General features: G+C 35.9%; 1 protein-coding gene across 3 annotated transcripts in view; it reads right to left on the bottom strand.

The window, feature by feature from the left end:
• The window catches only part of Ubr1 (Ubr1 ubiquitin ligase), a 150,873-nt gene that overhangs the window by 52,066 nt on the left and 84,360 nt on the right, over positions 1-14,447 (bottom strand). The gene's annotated exons all lie outside the window — the stretch shown is intronic.

Here is a 14,447-nt window from a genome sequence, read left to right as displayed (position 1 = left end):
TAAAAATTATTCTAATCAAATAGAGACTTAAAAACAACAACAAATAGCATCAGAATGTTCAAAGGTGGAAGTAATAAAACTATATTGTTGTTCACTTCACCCATCTTATTACTCGTCATTCTGGCACTACAATAATTTGTAGCAGCAGAATAACAAATAATAAAAGGGAGAAGTGAAAACAATATAATTTTATTGCTTCTGCCTTCCCTTGCTATTTTGTTAGATTTAAAGTGAACATGTGTTATCCACATTTCAACCAACTGCTTGTTGTTTTTATTGATTTTTATTACTGAAGGTTTTCCTCCTTCAAGCTAGCTTCAGTATACCTTCAGAAATGATAAATGATACTTGGACAAAGTGTGTCTTGGGTTAACCCCAGTATGCATATATTTTTCCTAAGTGTTTTTAATAATGGAAAAGTGGCTTAGGACTAGGACTTTGAAAAGAAGAGCAAATGAAACAGGTGATGCTAACCCTAACTGTGATAGACATGTTGTAACGGTGAGGAAATCTGATACTATTAAAGTAGAAGAAACAAGCAGTTCAAAGAAAAAATACAGTAGAAAATATAACAGTTCATATTTGGAATTCGGTTTTACTTGGTGTGTAGATGAAAGTGAACAGAAACCTCAATGCGTTTTGTGTTATGAAGTGTTGTCGAACGAGTGAGTGCATGAAACCTGCGAAACTCCGATGACATTTAGAAACTAAACATTGTAATAGGAAAAGTAAGCAAACTGAGGAAAAAAAAAAGCCAATTTCAGTGACGCTTAGCAATATTATGGGTTCTATTTATAGCAAGGCACTGGAAGCATCCTATCTCTTAAGTTTGCGCACATCAAAAACAGGGAAACCTCATTCTATTGGGAAAATTTACTATTTCCAGCTATAAAAGATGTGGTAAAAACTACGTTTGGCAACAGGTCATTAAAAGATGTTGACATTATTCCTCTTTTTCAAATGACACTGTCGGTCACAGAATTAATGATATGGCAGGTTACATAGAATCTTCGTTAATCGAAATAGTTAAGAGCCCTTATTATTAGTCACAAATAGACGATACTACTGATGTTACAAATGATGCACATATAATATGCTACATAAGATATGCGCATGATAGATACATTCATGACGATATTCTGTTTTGTAGAAATCTGTCATCCCGAACAACTGGAGAAGAAATATTTCACACTCTCAATAATTACATAATACACAAAGGGATCCAGTGGGGAAAAAAGCATGGGCCTCTGTTTGGATGGAGCTCATGCCCTTAGAGGCAGGCATAGTTGGGGGTTGTTTCTACAGTCAAGGAAGTGGCTCCGGATATGAATCGGGTATATTGTTTCATACATAGGGAAAGGTTGGCCTCCAAAGGAATGCCAGCAGAATTTCAAACTGTGCTATACAATGCTGTAAAGCTAGTTAATTTTATTAAGGCTCAACCGTATAAAAACAGGTTATTTTCAGTTCTCCGAGATGAAATGGGCAGTGAATATATACAACTTTGGTTCATTCTGAAATTCACTGGCTTTCTAGAGGCAAAGTACTAACAAGATTATTTCAATTAAGGCACGAAGTTTTATTTTTTGTAAATGAATGTAATTCTGATTTTGTATCACTCCTTGTTGACAAAGCATGGTTATCAACACTATCCTAACTTCCAAAATTTTTTTTCAAAATTAAATTAACTGAATCTCTCCCTTCATGGAAATTCTTTAACTGTTCTTGATGCCTTCGACAAAATAAAGGCATTGGGGGGGGGGTGCATTAGTTATGTAAAAGACAGGCAATTTGCACCTTTTCCAACATTGAAATCCTTTTTAGTGGAAAATTATATCTTTGTTGATTCTGAGTTTCTGGAAAGGGTTTACAACCACCTCAAAACTCTGTAACAGAATTTTGAAACATATTTTCCGAATAACTCTTATAAGAAATTTCTGTGGGTGCAAGATCTATTTCAGGCTTACAATCATGAGAACGACCTTTCGTTATTGAAAAAAGAACAGTTAATTGAGCTTTCAAGTGTTGTGGATTCTGGATCTTGCTCTAAGTGAGAGGTGAATTTCCCGAATTATCTGAAGCAGCACTGAAAATCGTCATGCAGTTTTCGACAACCAGTATTTGTGAGAAAGGATTTTCACCTCTCCTTCAAATAAAAGCAAAATGCAGAAATCTTCTGAGTGTGTGTCAATCTTCAACTGAAGTTGACCAATATTGAGCCAGATATCCAGCAACTCTGCAAAGGCCAAGAAGCTGAACCATCTCATTAAAAGTAAGTAGTAACATAATTATATCATATTGATTTGGACTACAATTTCCGATTATTCTTGTTAGTGGTTTTGAAATTAATCCATTTCCAAAATCAGACAGAATCAGGGATGAAACGAAAGTTATGCAAAGTGACATCACAGTATGGCTCAGCTCTGCTGGTTAGGAGGATAGCTGCCCACGTCCCATTTAGCGGTTCCATATCTCATACAGTTGCTTGCAAGAATATGCAGCTGAGCACACCGAATCCGTCGCATGCAGACAACAACATCCATATGGTCATGGATTGTACAGACACACATCACAACATAACGAATACAAGCAGCACACAGGATGGATATAAATAAAACCACCACACGATTAATGAATCTGCCAGATTTACGATGACCACTGCTGTGCCTCTAAATAAAACAGGACGAATATAATTAAAACCACCATTATAACATGACTAGTACAAATCACATGCGTATGGTATAAATGGCATACGGTTACTGTCGGGAAAATGTGCCCGACCACATGGAAGACACTTTGCGACTAACATCGTGGGTTGGACTGTTAATAGATATCGAGAAGGACCTCACATAACAGGATGTCTTAAATTTTTTTGCTGGTCATGGAAAACTCGTCAGGAAATAAGGCGATCTGCATCGGCCGGAAGTGTGTGTATGTGTGTGTGTGCATGCACGTGTGGATGGGGGAAGGAGGACATTAATGGCATTGGGATGTTCTGAGTGAAATTTTAGAGTATATGCAGGGAATGGTTTGGACAGGACAATGGATGTCATTCATGATGGAATCCATGGATGTCAAGTTTGTATTCAGTATTATGATGAATGGAGTAAGATAAGAACATTTCCCCTCATCTCACAGCGCAGTTAGCAAATGGAACAGTTTACATGTCACAGGTGGAATCAGAGAGTGGTGAAAATAAAAGTATGCTGTGGGGTTTACTTCATGAGTATGGGTAGATGAATGGGGATCACATATAAAATATAAAAGTTGCTGTGGGTAGATGAATGGGGATTAAAGATAAACATCGTTGTGGGCAGATGAATGAAGGTATCAGAGGGACAGCACCGACATTCCCCATTCATTTGCCCATGGTGCCAACGGGACTAAAAACGTTATTGTGGGAAGAGCTTAATGAGGGTGGCAGATGAATGAAGATAACATATAAAATATAAAAGTTGCTGTGTGTGGACAGATGAATGGGGTGTCAGTGGGACGGAGCCGATATACCCATTCATTTGCCCAGCAAATCAGAAACTGGCACTTCTATTTGTTTAATAAAAATTACAACTTTTTTAAAGGATATACACTTTATGTCGTTTACTTCTAACCCCCTGAGAGTAATACTATTACTCTCAGGGGACCCTGTAACCCCTAGAGAGAGCGTCCCCTGGGGGGCGGATAGGGGAGCCCACCATTGTGTGTGTGTGTGTGTGTGTGCATGCGCATGCGTGCGTGTGTATATATATATATATATATATATATATATATATATATATGGTGGGGTGGTCCAAATATACTGAATAAGGACTCGTGGACCAACAGGGCCATAAGGGGCAATCATCTTGATTGTAAGGGAAGCGGCACTCCCATGGACCCCTAGCTGGATCTATCCTCTCCTTCTTCTACTTTGAGGAAGACCCACTTACTTTAATCTTTCCAATAAGGCCTTATCAGCCAACTCTTCTTACTTTATGACCCTTGTGCTATTAGAGTACTCGAGGGCCATGGGGTCTTTTCATTTCTGGCCTTACAACTATGTTCTCTCTATAAACCTTACTATATTTCTTCTATAATCTACCCTTTCCCCTTCAATATACCCTATTCCTCCTATGGGTTTAAATTCGGAAGAAGGCGAGTTCAGAAGCCTTAAGGTAGCAGCCCTATCACTGAACTATTCCATCATCAGGCTAGTCCCCTGACATGGAGAACATAACCATACTTGTAAGCTGACAGAAAAAGATAATCGGATTGAATCTATGGGAAACGACCCTGGAATGGAAAAGGGAAAACGAAAATGGAAACGACAAAATATAATACACATAGCAAACTGGAATGTAAGAGGAATAGCATATAAAGAAATAGAATTAGACCAGTTATTAAATGAAAGAAATTTTAAAATAGCAGTAATCACTGAAACAAAAAAAGAAATTAAAAGGAACTATGAGAACTGAAAATTTTAATGTGATATACAGTGGAGTCGACAGAGACCAAAGAGCACAAGCAGGAGTCATGATTTGGATTCATAATTCCCTTTCAAAACAGTTAAAACATTATAAATTATGGAACGAAAGAATAATAGAAGCTAGAATAAAAATAGATAGAGGCTATTTAACAATAATTGGTTTATATGCCCCAGAAGAAGGAAGAGAACAGGATAATATTGATTTTTATAATCAGCTACAAAATATATAATAAAATAAATAAAAATGATTACATAATTTTAGCAGGAGACTTAAATGCAAGAATTGGAAACACGAAAATTAATAATAATATAGGAATACATGGAGAACACACTCTAAACAGAAATGGTAAAAAATTGATCGACTTTGTAGTTAAAAAAAAGCCAATACCAAAGGCTTCCAAACCCAATATGACAGCATTTGTTATTAAGCTTAATCCCAAAGAAAGGAGACGTGACAAAATTAGGAAACTGATGACCCATTTCCGTCATAAACACTGACTGTAAAATAATATCAAAAGCTATTACCAACAAACATATGCAGAGCTATTAAATCCCTGGATCTATTCACGAAAACCTACACCTCGTAAGGAATCTGATAAGTATAGCTAACAACAGTGAAACAATAGGCCTTGTAACACTAGACCAGGGGTCGGCAAACTTTTTAAGACAATTGACCCCTTCATAGAATCCTTGATCCCTCACCAAACCCCATCATGTTAAATCAATGAATAAATGTTATCAATAATAAATTTTTCAATTTAAAAATAATTCATTCACCCTTTTACTTCATTACTGCTTCTCGATAAGAAACATTCAAAAAAAATTTAAAGAAAATACTTAAAGAAATTTATAAAGAACGTTAAAAATTTTCTTACATTTTATTGATTTACTTGCAATGGTTAATGACAAGCATGTGTTTGATGAACAGTTGCATGTTTACCAGGTGTTACTCAAAATCGTTTCAGGTGTTTATTGACCCCCTTTTGACACCTAGACATTTATTGATTTATTCTTACCTATTCAATTGCTTGAAAGCCTTCAGCTTTACTCAAGCATCATTCAATCCATTAAGATGTTATATGCTAAAGCACACTTTTGCATGAAAATAAACAAGCTCACCATATCTGTACCATACAGCAGAGGTATTAAACAAGGCTGTCCTCTTTCTGGTCCTCTTTACATAATTGCCATAGAGCCTTTTATGCGTAGAGTAAGCATGTTGCTTAGGACATCCCTTCCTAAACTTTCTTACCAAGTCATAATCCTGACAGCATATGCTACTGTTACAGTTATAGCCCGCAAAGATGAGGATTTCTATAACGAGTTGTAAGTCAGCAGTTAGAATAGAAGGATGTACATTATCCCCTCTGTTATTCATTATCTATATGGATCACATTATGAAGGAAAGTGGTATTAAACATGATATCAAAATTGGAGATGTTAATGTCAGCTCTTTGCTTTATGCGGATGATGTTATACTGCTAAATAAATCCGCTACAAGTCTGCAGGATTCTCTGACTAAATTGAATAACTGTTGTAATAGATATGGTATGAAGGTCAGCAATAAAAAGACAAAGACAATGAAAATAGGCAGAATCATTGAAAATGTCAACTGCGTTGTGAATGAAGAACCTGTGGAACATGCAAAACATTTCAGCTACTTAGGCACGATTTTTAGTGAAGATGGTAAATTAAATATAGAAATAGGTAACAGAATCAGCAAAGCTGGTATAGTAGGAAGTCAATTGAATAAATTCATATGGAATAAGAGAGAAATTGTCGGAACACTAAATTAGCTGTATACAAGACAGTGTTCAAACCAGTTTTAACTTATGGATCTGAGAGCTGGGCCAGAAGTAAAACACTTGACCAAAGACTAGAGACCGCAGATATGAGAGTCCTGAGAAAGATTAGAGGCGTGAAGAGATGGCATCAATGGCAATATCATATTAAAAACGAGGATATTAGGAAAGAACTTGACATTGTCAGCATCCAGGAATGCGTTAGCAGAGCTAATCTCAGGTGGTATGGTCACTTAAACAGAACGGGCGAAGAAAGATTAGCAAAACAAGTGTTCTCTGCCAGGTTGGCAGGAAAACGACCAAGATATAGGTGGATCGATACAGTACAAAGTGCCTTAGACGATAGGAATATAAGATCTGATAATGTTGGAGTCTTGACAGGTAACAGACTGATTTGGAGGAAAATTGTAGATAGGAAGTTAGTAATGATGTAAATTTTTTTTCATGTAGTACTATCATATCCTGTACACCCCTTGAGGGTACATGGCAGGAATTTGATGATGATGACAAGCAGCATACCAACAATACCAAGCAGCATCAGGAGCCAAACTAAATTATTATTATGGGCAACTCCAAGGAGTCCTTAGACTCATTGAAGGGATACCCTAAACATGTCAAAAACTATTCAGCATTTGCACAGTATCTATCATACTTTGCTTTCAATAAGTTCAAAGTCATGGCATCCACAATAGACTGTCAGCTTATTCCACTCATTCACTGCTCTCCAAGTAAAAAACCTAATTCTAATGCCTTTGCTAACTACACCCTTGCTCAATTTCCATGGGTGGCCCCCAGTTCTCCCACCACCACACCTGTTCCGAAAAATTTCCTCTGAATTAATCTTGCAAAAACCCCTCAATAATTTGAATGTCTCAATCATATCACTCCTTTTCTGTCTACCAACCAGTTTTTGTAACCCACAAATCTTCAACCTATTCTTGTAAGGTTCATTCCATACCAGCTACCATCTTGGTCACTCACCTCTGGATCCTCTCTCCCCATCACCAAAAAACCCCTGGCGACCAGATCTGCGCACAGTAGTCAAGATGGGGTCTTATCAAAGCTCGATAAAGAGAAACAATAAGCTGCTTGTCTCTGCTCGTCAAGGTATTCTTCAGTAACCAAGCGATCTGATGAGCTGCTTTAGCCACTCTTGCTATGTGTCCCCTAAACTTTAACTCCCTATCCACTAACACTCCCAAGTCTCTGGCTTCATCAATTTCCTGGAATATGGTTCCACCAATGTGGTATACTGCTCAGTCTTTTCACTCCCAAAATGCATCAACTCACACTTTGCCACATTAAACTGACATCCATTTTCCTTAGCCTGGTCTACCAATCTATCCAAATCATCCTGCAAAATTTTGACATAATGTGCATTCACTATTGCTCTACCCAACTTTGCATCAATGGCAAATAGCTGAACAGTTCCTCTCAGATCCTTTCCTATATCATTAATGAACAAATTAAATAGTAGTGGTCCAAGAACAGAACCCTGAGGCACACCACAAATGCACATAAAACCACAGGACTGCAGTGTGGCAAATGGAAAAACCAAACCAATTCCCCAATATCTGGTCACTAGTCTGCAGAAAGAAACAAATACCTAGGAATTTACCTAGGAAGCATGCCCTTTTATGTGGCTAAGAACTGGGAAATATTAATTAAATGTTTCAAGTAAGTACTAGGAAAGTGGGCAGCAATACGAGCCTCTACCTTCACAAGAGGGAGAACAACAACTGCTAACCAAATAGCTACCAGTGTCCTTTGGCATACGCTAAAGATTCTTATGCTGCCAGTGCAATTTATCAAACAAATGCAGTCAACCATCTATCGATTCATATGGAACCAAACAAACTGGCTTTCCTACTCCAAACTAAGTACTTCTCTCAAAAGAGAAATTGACTTCCATTGACAGGATAACAGCATTCCACACTTGCTTTTTCCTTAATACCTTACAACAGGAAACAGTTCACAAATACACTACCAAATATATTTTCAGTTCTGCCACTAGAGGTCTTTTTTCTTTCTCTACAACTTTAAGAATGACAAGAGCGCACATGCCAGTGAATCTAACAAATTTCTACAAAGATGCCCTTCGAAGATGGAAGTTAAATTTCCAGCACATAGTGAAGACAGCATCCCTTCCTGAAATCCTCATGAAACCCATCTTCCACAACACGATAGTAAGGAACTTCTTCTTTTACTATGCGTTATTCCCGCTTCCTATGCAGGGTCCGCGTGTTACTTAGATGCAACTTCTTGTTAGTAACACTCCCAACCAACCTGTCGCCTAGTCTGCCGCTGGGGGGGTGAGGGGTATATTTTTGGCTGTAGAGGCATATGCTCACGGGGCCAGTTTACCTGCTTGCGGGATGAAAAATGCCAGACAAACTGGCAGAAAAAACCCTACTGCCCGTGCCCAAGACCAGCTAACTTGGATATGCCTGAGGAAGATCTTCAAGTTCCTCACGTCTTCGACAGGAATCGAACCTGGGACACTCCTTCCCCTGGCATATGGTTGCAAAGCGAAGATTGTATTTCTTTAATATTAGTGATATTTTGTTTCTGATGTGCCTCGGATTTAGAAAATAATGATAGCATTATTAAAATTTTTCTGAAGAGAAGGTCGTGGATTAAGGAAAGGACTGATTATTATTATTACTATTTAGAAAACTGTGGTGTATATGACTGAATTCTGTTCTAAGAGGTCTCATTGGAACAAAGGTTATAATCTTTTTGGGTTAGTGCTTTTATGACACTATATTGCTGGGGGGGGGGATGATGGGAAAGTTTGTGAATGTATCTTAAATATCTTAAATAACATACCTTTTGACTTTATCATTTGATACAATTAGTAAATAAATGACACTACTCACTGCTCTCTCTCTCAACAATCAGTAAGAACACACGATATAATAATGTCATTATTATACATTGTCAAAATACTACGATACTTGAACGTGTCTGCATAGGTAGGGATAAGCAATTCCATCAAAACCAAATGTATGCAGAGGAAGAATCTATTTGTTTCAGGATATAGCATGCTAGAAACCATTGATGAAGGAAAATTCTATATGTGGTTGATATATTTAAACTAACCAATAATAAAAAGCACCTATACATATAGGCAGCTTAAGAAAACTTTTCCCCAAAGATACTATGCTGCACTGCACAGCTACAAGCAAAACAGTTTTATTGTAGCATTAAATACAACATATTAGTGCCAACAGGAGTAATTACAGTATTTAGTGTAATTAGTAAGAACTAAAATTTATGACCCTGTACAGGCATGAAAAGCATCCTTTCCTGACATCATACTGCACAAGAAGCAAGCCAAACAATGTAGAAATTTTACTGTTGGCCTAATTAAGTACACTATCTTAACCTATTTCAACAGAACTGATAAGGGAAATTTATTAATTCATATACACTAAGTGTAGATACAAACAAATTTATGTAATGCCAATTTTTAAACACAAATGCTGCTTCCTCCTTTTTTATGACTTGAAATAAGGTAATTCACAAATACTATTTTTAGAAATAAGTTTATCCAATTAAAATTGGCATGGCATATAAATACACACACACACACACACACACACACACACACACACACACACACACACACACACACACACACACACACACATCTTAACTTGTAAAAATGTGGCTGCCAGATGCCAAAGGGACATGTGATAAAGTCAAGAGTTCCCAATTGACAGACGCAGCCCGTTGTGAACATGCTAAACTTTATGGGTGCTCATACTAAAAGTTAAACCAATCGCAAATAATAATGCAAGCATTCAACTACTAACATTAGCATGGGTTACACACAACCACGAGACTCATCAAAGGCTAAATGTAATTTATTCAAACAACGAACTATATGTTACAAAATCAATGAACAATAAAATTATTACAGCATGTATTAAAACTATTTTTGATTTACTAAAATACCAGTAGAGAATGCTGAATTAATTGCAAAATCTTTAACCAATTTTTGGTCAAACTGCCAATAAATCAATTTACCGGTATTACAATCTTTAGTTGCAGGCATAAGAAACTTTATACACTCTAGGATGTGCATGAGGATGAAGGTTGATAGCTGGATGTAGCTTGAAAATAGAACTGCAAATCTAGTTTTCATAACATCTTAAAACCATACAGTTACGCTGTACATTAGTTGCTAAAAGAAATAAGAGACAAGAATCAGCATCAACTATGAAATTCTTCTAACATCAACAAATGCAGCTGCATTAATCTGCCAAAGATCTGGGAGACCATCACTCTAAGAAGATATTTAGCCTGACTTTTCTGAATTCACTTCTTTTATATGATCTCTAAACAGTATCTTGTTAGGACATTAGTTCCTTTTCAATTACAATATAAACTGTTTCTACAACCATTTAAGTACTATGTATATACATATTTGAAACTGTGTGCTCTGATAATGCTAGTTAGAAATCCAGCAAAAATATCTAAGATCAATAAATAAATTATTTTTCTCTAGTTCTTTATATCATGAATGAACTGTTAGTAGTCATTAATTATTATTAATACGTTAACTATTTTGACAATTTCTTATTTCATATAAATTTAATTGTCTCCCCACCATATTAGCCATGCTTATTCTATTATTGATTTGGCATCTTCACAAAAACTCTACTTAACAACTACAATATTTTACTTATTCTATAGTTTCACATTGCGAATGAAGTTGAAGTTTTCTACATTTCTGCTACTACAGATCCCACACATAGCCTTTAAACACTTCATATATATTCAATGTCAATAAACCAGCATGAACTTGCACCAGAACATGCTCTCCAGTTATCTGGAGAGCATGTTCTGGAACAACCAAGTGTAGAAGTAATAACTTTACAATTAGCAAGATTTAAAAGTGTTGCTTTCATTGTTTTATCGATGATGTGAAAATACAGTCAATACTCGACTTACAACGGGGTTTCATTCTGATGATCCCATCATAAGTCAAAAAGGTTGCAAGTAGGAAATCACTGTATGTTAACAATCAACGTGCATGAATACTAAAACGTGTGGTTCTAAGTTGACCCTTGAAGAATGCAGGTTTGAACTGCGCAGTTCCACTTATACACTTTTTTTTTTTCAAATAAATATATTGAAATTTTTTTGGAGATTTGTGACAATTTAAAAAAAACTCACAAACGAACTGCATAGCCATATGAAGAAAACTAAGAAAAAGTTAGGTATGCCATGAATGCATAAAATATATGTAGATACTAGTCTATTTTATCATTTATTACCATAAAGTATACAAAAATCTATTGTAAAAAGTTAAAATTTATCAAAACTTATGCACATAAACACTTAGACCATTTGTAGTCAAGAGAAATGTAAACAAACATAAGGATGCAGTATTAAATCATAACTATACAAAATTAACTGTTATTAATTAGTTAAATTAATTAATATGAAAAAATTATAACAATTTATTCATTAGTGTATATGCTAGGCTACTGCAGAGCAATCATATAGCTGATTCTTTGTTATCAATGCATGAATTGTTATGTCTATTTTATTGAATTTTTGATGTCTAGTATTAGTAATACATATAGCATCTACAATGTTTTGTATCATATAAGACTATATTGATGTAGGCACTGTCATACATACGATTCATCTTGTAAACAGACGATATAAACTTACGGTATCAATAAATATAGTACAGGTATCCCTTGCTTAACACAGTTTTGCTAACGCGGATTTATCACGGTGAAATTAACTGCAGCAATCCCTTGATATCCGCAGCAAGAGTTTTGATTAACGTGCCTTTAAATTTACCATGAAAAATCATGCTCATGCCACGAGACTGCTAGCCTCATGGTCATCCAAATTCTCTTAATGATCTGTGTGAGAATGCGAAAGTTTTATTTTTCCCACCAAATACGACATCATTTCTACAACCCATGGACATGTGCGTCATTGCAACTTTCAAAGCCTATTTTCTTAAAAAGACATTCTCAAAGGCAGTAGAAACAACAACGGGAGAAAATGCGATTACGCTCCGCGAATTTTGGAAAAAATTTAACATTAAACACGCAATTGAGAACATTCGTGACTCGTGGGAGCAAGTATCTTCTAGATGCATGAAAGCTGTTTGGAAAAACCTTCTGGCAGAATGTGCTAACGACTTGGGTTGTTTTCAAAATCTGTGAACAACATGGTCAAAGAAATCATTGCAATTGTTGAAGACCTTGGGTTTGATGGTGTTGATGCAGAAGATGTTAAAGAATTATTGGATTCAAATTCAAAAGATTTCAGTGACAACGATTTTCTTGAAATTGAACAACGCACATGAAATTCTTGAAATTGAAGACAACGAACAAATGGAATGTGAAGATGAGGTTCCAAAGGAAATAACAGTCAAAGAACTGGATGGAATATTTCGCAGTTTAGAATCGCTTAAGCAGCAAATAATGGATATGGATCCAGATGTTAATCGAAGAATGTTTGTTTGCCGAGGTCTGGAGAGCCATTTTGCTTGTTATCGTAGAATTTATGCCGATAAGAAAAAAACTAACTGTTCAAATGACTCTTTATGACTTCTTTTGATTAAAAAAAATTGCAGTAACTAATGTAGGTACAAGTATTTATTAAACATTTACTTTGCATTCATTTTTTATCTTTCCTAAAGAGTACCATATAAAACGAACTATTAGTACAGTAATCGATCAGGGATGAATTTTACCATTGATTATTAGATTTGATTAACGCGATTTTGATATATGCGGTAACATCGAGGGATAACTGTACAGTACTGTAAATGTATTTTCACTTCTTTATGATTTTCTTTAATAACATTTTCTTTTCTCCAGCTTACTTTATTGTAAGAATACATTATATAATATATACATACCATACGAAATATGTGTTAACTGTTATCAGTAAAGCTTCCGGTCAACAATAGGCTATTAGTAGTTAAGTTTTTGGGGGAGTCAAAAGTTATATGCAGATTTTTGAACAACGCGGGGAGTCGGTGCACCTAACCCCTGTGTTGTTCAGGGGTCAACTTTATTTACTTTTTAATATGTATTAAAAAGTATTTACTTTTTAATGTGTATTTACTTTTTTCTTTATCAACTAATTTTACTCTATGTTTAGGAGTAAAATAATACAATTTACAAACTATAACAAAATTATTACTGTGTGCAGAACTGTACTGTAATAAGTAATGAAACATGAGAGTACAGTACACTAATTGCACTTATCAGAAAATAATCATCTGGAAACACATGGCAAAAGAACAATTCTTCAAAACTGCTGCTTTATTGATTGGATGATTTATCAGAGAAAGTAGGGAAGGCCAAGTCATCAACAAAAATTCTTCCAATTCAGGAATTGCAGCAAAGTATCATGAGGATCTTTAACTGGATGCATAACTTGTGCAAGGGCTTACTGTCACTTCATTCCTGAAGTGACAGTAAGCCCTTGGTTACTGTCACTTCAGAAGTGAAGTGACAGTAAGCAAGGGCTTCTTTAAAAATTTGTACATCCAAACTGTATAGTTTTCTTTTTCTTTTCTGTATAAATTTGTCTCTAGCAAGCAGACAGAATGATGCACAAAATTGGCCTAATTAACTGAGGCAAAGTCCTCTTCCAAATTTTTTTTTTATCTTCCAACTTTTTTAGGGGGGGGGCAACTGGCTTCTTGTTCTTTTGCTTTCTCTCCCTCCCAAAACTTTGTGCTTCTAGTTCTATAAGGCCTTCAATTTAATAGCTCTTCTTCCACATAGCTTCCATGAACTGCTCTACATCTTCAACCTCCATCTCTAAAGTTTAATTAGCAGTGCTATCTGTCACCAGAAGAGCCTCCATAGCCTAATCAGTATAGATGAAGCCCTTTGGTCAGAAAGACCTGGGTTCAATACCAGTCCATGACATGAGGAACCTTTATCTGGTCTCTTTTGAAAAGCGAGTTAGCCAGTCTCATATGGAGGTATGTTTTTTTCCACCTGGAAACTTGAGTTGTTTTTCATCCCTCAGAACAGGCAAACCAGCCCTATAAAAACACACGGATTACAACAACTTATAACAACGTGGAAGATATAGGATCCTCACCATATTATCATTACTCCCATAGTTAACCATGAGTCACATTATGGTAGTCAATCTCCTGGATGGAGACAACACATGATGATGAT

The sequence above is a fragment of the Typopeltis vanoorti genome, chromosome 23 (assembly GCF_054136105.1).
Source record: "Typopeltis vanoorti isolate ZY-2024b chromosome 23, IOZ_Tvanoo_1.0, whole genome shotgun sequence".
In the NCBI taxonomy this organism is placed as follows: domain Eukaryota; kingdom Metazoa; phylum Arthropoda; class Arachnida; order Uropygi; family Thelyphonidae; genus Typopeltis; species Typopeltis vanoorti.
This window is presented reverse-complemented; position numbering and strand designations above follow the sequence as displayed.